Source organism: Rana temporaria, assembly GCF_905171775.1.
Source record: "Rana temporaria chromosome 4 unlocalized genomic scaffold, aRanTem1.1 chr4x, whole genome shotgun sequence".
Taxonomy (NCBI): domain Eukaryota; kingdom Metazoa; phylum Chordata; class Amphibia; order Anura; family Ranidae; genus Rana; species Rana temporaria.
The window spans coordinates 2060470-2066385 of record NW_024404460.1 but is presented as its reverse complement, the minus strand read 5'-3'; the positions used below and the strand labels follow the sequence as shown (position 1 = coordinate 2066385).

The window sequence follows — 5916 nt, the reverse complement described above, 5'->3', positions numbered from 1 at the left end:
GGTCGTATCTTAGCAACATTTAAGCGTATCTCTATTTGAGAATACGCTTAAAGATACGACTGCGCGGATTCGGACTTTCGGCGGCGTATCTACCGATACGCCCGTCGTAAGTATTTCTGAATCCAGCCCATTGTTCATCTATTATTTAGTAGAAGTGTGACGCACCCGGGAGAAATTACTCTGTGTACAGATATCTCACAGAGTGCCCCTCACAGCTCCTCCTCCCAATGTCCCTCCAACCAGAGTCAGAGAATCCTATAACATCACACTGACCTCACAGCTCCTCCTCCCAATGTCCCTCCAATCCAAGTCAGAGAATCCTATGACGTCACACTGACCTCACAGCTCCTCCTCCCAATGTCCCTCTCACAAGCAAAAGCAAGATTGTTGGTCCCAGAATTCCTTGCAATAAGCTTTTAACCTACAGAGTGGGGGGCCCTGTCTGGGTAAATTATATCCCAAGTGGAGTTTTGATAAAAAAGGAGACCTGATTGGTGAGGTGAGGAGGATTCTGGGAATGTCATTTGATTTTACTATATGTGTTCAAATCTAGAGTTTTCCTCCTGTGAAGTCTGGAGATCCTATGATAATCACATTGCCTCCACCTCCCTCCCTGATAGAATAGAGAAATACAAAGAAGATTCTAGAAGTCACCAGAGAGATCATCAAACTGCTGACAGGAGACATGAGCGGTGCCGGGAAGGACGTCATGATGGACAATCAGCCGCCCCTCACATCACCGGGTAAGAGGAGACTTTATTGTAAAGGAGAGAGCAGTACGGAGGCTCCACCTAGATCCCCCATCATCTGATAAACACATAGAAACAATGGATTCAGTCAGTGTGTGTGTTTCCTACAGATGGATCCAGTAATGGGAACCCACCAGAGAGATATCCCCGCCCTCAGGATTCCACACTGGTCAATATTAAAGAAGAGATAAAAGAGGAGGATGATGAGGATGGGGTGATGGAGGAGTCAGAGTTTACAAAAGGACACAAAGATCTGTACCAGGACACCATGGTGGAGTCATCCAGCTACAGAGACCCCCCAGAGAGATGTCCCCGTCCTCTGTATTCCCGGGATTCCACACAGGAAGGTCACACCATCCCTCCTTATTTAAAGGTTGGTGGGACGGAACATCTAGACATGGACTTGTGGGGGGATGTGTGGATTTTATAGATGTGATGTCACAATAATAAAGCTTATATCTTACAGATGATATTCTCTCTCATTGTCTTGGTTTAGAGTGGAGATCCAATCGATATAGAATTTGAGGTGAAATCAGAAGAAGAAGAGACGTATGTGAGGGATGATCAGCAGTCTATGGAGGAGGATGGAATAACGGGGACATTTATAGAGGAGGACACTCCTACAGAGATCAGCCCAGGTGGGTCATTAACACTAAATCCATTCCTCCACCCATACTGCTCACTGATTGATCCAGAGTAGGGCGGGGACTGGGTGATAATCTTCCTTCTCTGTGCTGCAGACACAATTTATTTGTACTCAGAGCCTCTTGTGGAACTAGGGGAAGGAAACAGAAGAAAGCTGAAAGGTGATCTGGGGTGTGCCGTGGTCAGTATGCCTAAAAGGGGGTAAAAACAAAAGACATTAGGATGAGTATATAAAGGAGGTTTATTGAAACAATACAAATTAATTGGCCAAATGAAAAAAAATGCTTGAGACATCTCAATGAGTGGCTCCGGGATGTACCTGGAGTAACATGATGACCTCCACCTGCCTAACCTTTTACTAATGTGAACCGGGACACCTGGCGCGATGCCGCAGAAGTGGCCCCAACCCTAAATGAATGACCTGAGCAGGACATGGGATTCAACCCCAGATTCCCTAAGAGGGTGCAACAATACTTCATGAAAAGTACAGAGGTTACAGGGGCCCCGTTAACTGTCAAAAGAGGACTAGCCCTGGGTTCCCCTGATAACTGGGCCATGAGTAAAACCGAAACCGGGCACCAACCAGCCTCAATCTTGAAATACCTGATATCGGTACCAGCCCCAGTTTTCTGCGTTTTACATGCCTCTAGGTGTAACACGAAATGGTCAGGGTACCTGATCGACTGACTAATCAGTGTACAGGAATTATCTCCCGTACAAGCGAACTCCCCCGGTCTAAGGAAACCATAAAAGGCTAAATAAATAGCCGCCTTCAGCACCAGGCTAGGTAGCTGCCCAAAAGGAGACCTAGACAAAATATCCGACATGGCCCGGAAGATGTGCCCTGCGATAGGCAGCCTGTTAGTAGGGCTCGGGGGGTTGCTCTTCTGAATACCCCTGAGGATAGCTTTCACAGAATGAGCTGCAAACAATGACTGCCTACCGGGATGAAGTAGAGAAATAAAATGTTGGCTACCTGCCAAATACCCCTTGATGGTATTGTGGGACAATTTCAGTTGAAAATTACAGTAGGCCACAAAAGGTAGTGATTATCAAAACAATCGGACCTAGGGTACCGAGTTAGGAAAGACTGAAATGTTCTCCAGGCCGTACTGTAAGCCCTCCTTGTGTTGATAGACAGTCACCTGTCAATCAACCCTAATGCCCCTGCCCAGTGCGTGTTTAATCCATCCTCAACAGCAAGACATGCAGGGACGGAGTGGCACAGAGGTCTGCATCCGGAACCTGCTGGAAAAAGGACGAGAAATCAAAACGAGACAGAGCGTCTGCTGCCGAATTCTGCACCCCACTAATAAACCTGCAGTGGATGTGGAACCTAAACTGTAGGGATAGCCAAATGAGCCTGCGTATGAAAGCCATGGTGTGTAGCGAATAGGGAGGAGCTTCGTGTTCGAGTCAAACTCATGTTCGACTCGAACATCGGCTGTTCACTCATTCGCCGAATTTTGAACATAATGGGCCGTTTGCGCCAAATTCGAGTGGCGCGTCATGGCCCATAATTCACTGCGTCATAGCAGTGCATTGCGTAGTGTGTTGCGGCATGTGAGAGAGATAGAGAGAGTCAGAGTGTCATTTAATTTCAGTTAGAGCAGGCAGGCGATTCAGGTAGCTGCAGTCAGTATATTTAGTATATATATGCATCCTAGGAGTTTTGTGTGTATATATATGTATATATACACTGTATTCAGTTTAGCTAGATCTCACTTCAGAGTGTTCCTGTTATTCTCGCTGCAATATATTAAGTCAGTGTTGTGTATACTGGGCTCAGTGTGCAGCTAAAGCTGACTGTAGACAATTCCTTGTGTACCTATTCCAATACATCAAATACAATATGTCTGGAAGGCCAACAAGGAGCTGCAGACACTCACAGGCCAATAAATGAGGGCAAGCAGGCTCTGTGTCTAGAGGCAACAGCGCTGGTCGTGGACACGGTGCATCCTCATCAGCACGTGGTCATGGGACACGCTCGTCCTTTTTTTCAGCAGCTGGCCATGTTGAGCCGCAACATGCATAAGAGTTGGTAGAGTGGATGAGTTAGACCAATGTTTTTACATAATGTGAAAGATGAAGTTACGCCGAATAATAGATACCCAACATGTCACTCTTCAAAATTGCACACGCTCGTGGAATGGCGCTTGTAACGGTCAGGGGTTAACGCCGTTTACAATATTCCATTCCACCAACCCACAACAGCTTATCGACACTCCACAATCCAGCAGACTGAACACGACCCATAGGATTCCCCAGAAACGAGACACACACAGCTCTGTTCTCTGGTTCAAAAAGAATAGACAGTTTAATGGTAAAACTCAGGCGCTTAAACAGTTAGAAACCACAACGAATGACCCAACTCCACCCACAACATGACACAAGGAGCTCAATACACATCTTTTAGTCAGACTTTCTGGCACCAGGATAATCTACATGAGCTAATTACTAACCATTTACCCAGACAAGGTGACTCCGAGATAAGCTCTTCTCACCTGCTATACAATACACATTTATCATCAATAGAAATTCACACAATACAGTGTCAATTAGCATCACACAATGAAAGGTTCTTGAGAGCCAGACTAAGGTTCATTTACATGACAGTAGCAGACGACATTAAACACCTTAACAGTCTATGTTCCCACATCGAATGAATCACTCTTCTATTGACCTGTTGGGTTCAGAATCAACAACCTGTAATTAGTTCTTGCAGACATTCTTGAATATATTGTGGATTACAGACTCATGTTAAAACAATCCAACATATGTCCCTTGTAACGGTATCGGTATGATATCCCCGTCAAGCATTCCCTCCTCTCCATACAAGAACATCACAGGATCCCCCACACATGAGTCAAGACTGGATGCTGGAACCAAGACTGAGTTTAATGTTATAACACAAAGCTTATATGTCATTTCCAAAACTGTTACAATGACAAATCTCCGCCCCCCCTCACACTGGGGCTTCCATACAGATGAGTAGGCAGACACGACGGAGCCGAGTCTGAAAACACATTTTCTTTAGATAATGACATCAGTGGAGTTGAGTACTAGTTGTACTAAATACATTAACTAGACAACTCGACCCCGCATATAGAGAGATAATTACCACAATGAAGCAACCAGAATAATTAACACAAGCCACATAAACACAGATCTCCTTCACACAACACAATAGATCAATTAACCTTTAGAAATAGTGAGGGGACATAACACTTCAATAACCGGATGGTAATCACAATGGCAAGCAGGGAGAGCATTAGACTGAAGCATATAGGCAAATGTATCACATCCCTTATTTCCTGCCTCAATCTGTGTAAGAGCTTCTGGGTCCCACGGCCCTCCCGTTACAGCGCCAAACTTTGCTACTTAAAAATCCCCATAGGCGACGCTTTATTTTTTTACTGGTTACATGTTTTGAGTTACAGAGGAGGTCTAGGGACAAAATTATTGCTCTCGCTCTAACGTTCGCAGCGATACCTCACATGTGTGGTTTGAACACCGTTTTCATATGTGGGCGGGACTTACGTATGCGTTCGCTTCTGCATGCGAGCACACGGAGACAGGGGCATTAAAAAATATTATTATTTTTTATTGTTCATTTTACTTTATTTTAGTTCAACACTTTCCCCCCCCAAAAATTTTTTTGGATCACTTTTATTCCTTTTCATGTAAACATCCCTTGTAATAGGAATATGGCATGACAGGTCCTCTTTACAGTGATATATGGGGGGGGGTCAATAAGACTCTACATCTCACCTCTAGGCTGGGAAGCCTGAAATCCCCCCCCCCCCAAAAAAAGATCCTGACTTTGATCGTAGCGGTGAGTCGGTAGAAGCATCGGAGGGTGGCGGGAGGGGGAGGTCCCCTCTCGCCTCCCGTAAGAACGATCAAGCAGTGGAACAGCCACTAGGATCATTCTTATGGTGTAGGGAATCGCCGGCTGAAAAAGCTGATATCTGAATGATGCCTGTATCTGCACCCATCATTCAGATATCCCCGCACAAGTTCAAGGACGTCATATGACGGCCGACGGGCGTGAAGTGGTTAAAACACATTTTTTTAACACAAAGATGTCCATTTATACAATATTTCTAACACATAGCATGTACATACCAAAAATGACACCCCAAAATAGATTCTCCTCCTCCTCCTGAGTACGGAGATTCCACATGTGTGAGACTTCCACAGCCTGGCCACATACAGAGGCCGAGTACAGCAGAGCATGGCAGAGTGCGGCCGGGTATGGCAGAGTGCGGCCGGGTATGGCAGAGTGCGGCCGGGTATGGCAGAGTGCGGCCGGGTATGGCAGAGTGCGGCCGGGTATGGCAGAGCATGGCTGAGCATGGAGGGATGGCTGAGGATGGATGGATGTGACTGCAATTGTCACTGAGTAGCGCTGTGGGCACTATAGATCCAGCCCACAGTGCTGCTGCCACCGATCTCTCCCCCTCTCCTCTCACACTGTACCGATCGGTCCACAGAGGGGAGAGAGGAACCGGCGCCGGTT

At 46.1% G+C, this 5916-nt stretch overlaps 1 long non-coding RNA gene across 1 annotated transcript; it reads left to right on the top strand.

Annotated features, from left to right (window-relative positions):
- Nucleotides 1-702: 702 nt before the first annotated feature.
- On the top strand, nt 703-926 carry LOC120921820. The gene is made up of 2 exons (XR_005744991.1): nt 703-743; nt 860-926. It is a non-coding gene; the product is annotated as an uncharacterized LOC120921820 (long non-coding RNA).
- Nucleotides 927-5916: the final 4990 nt, after the last annotated feature.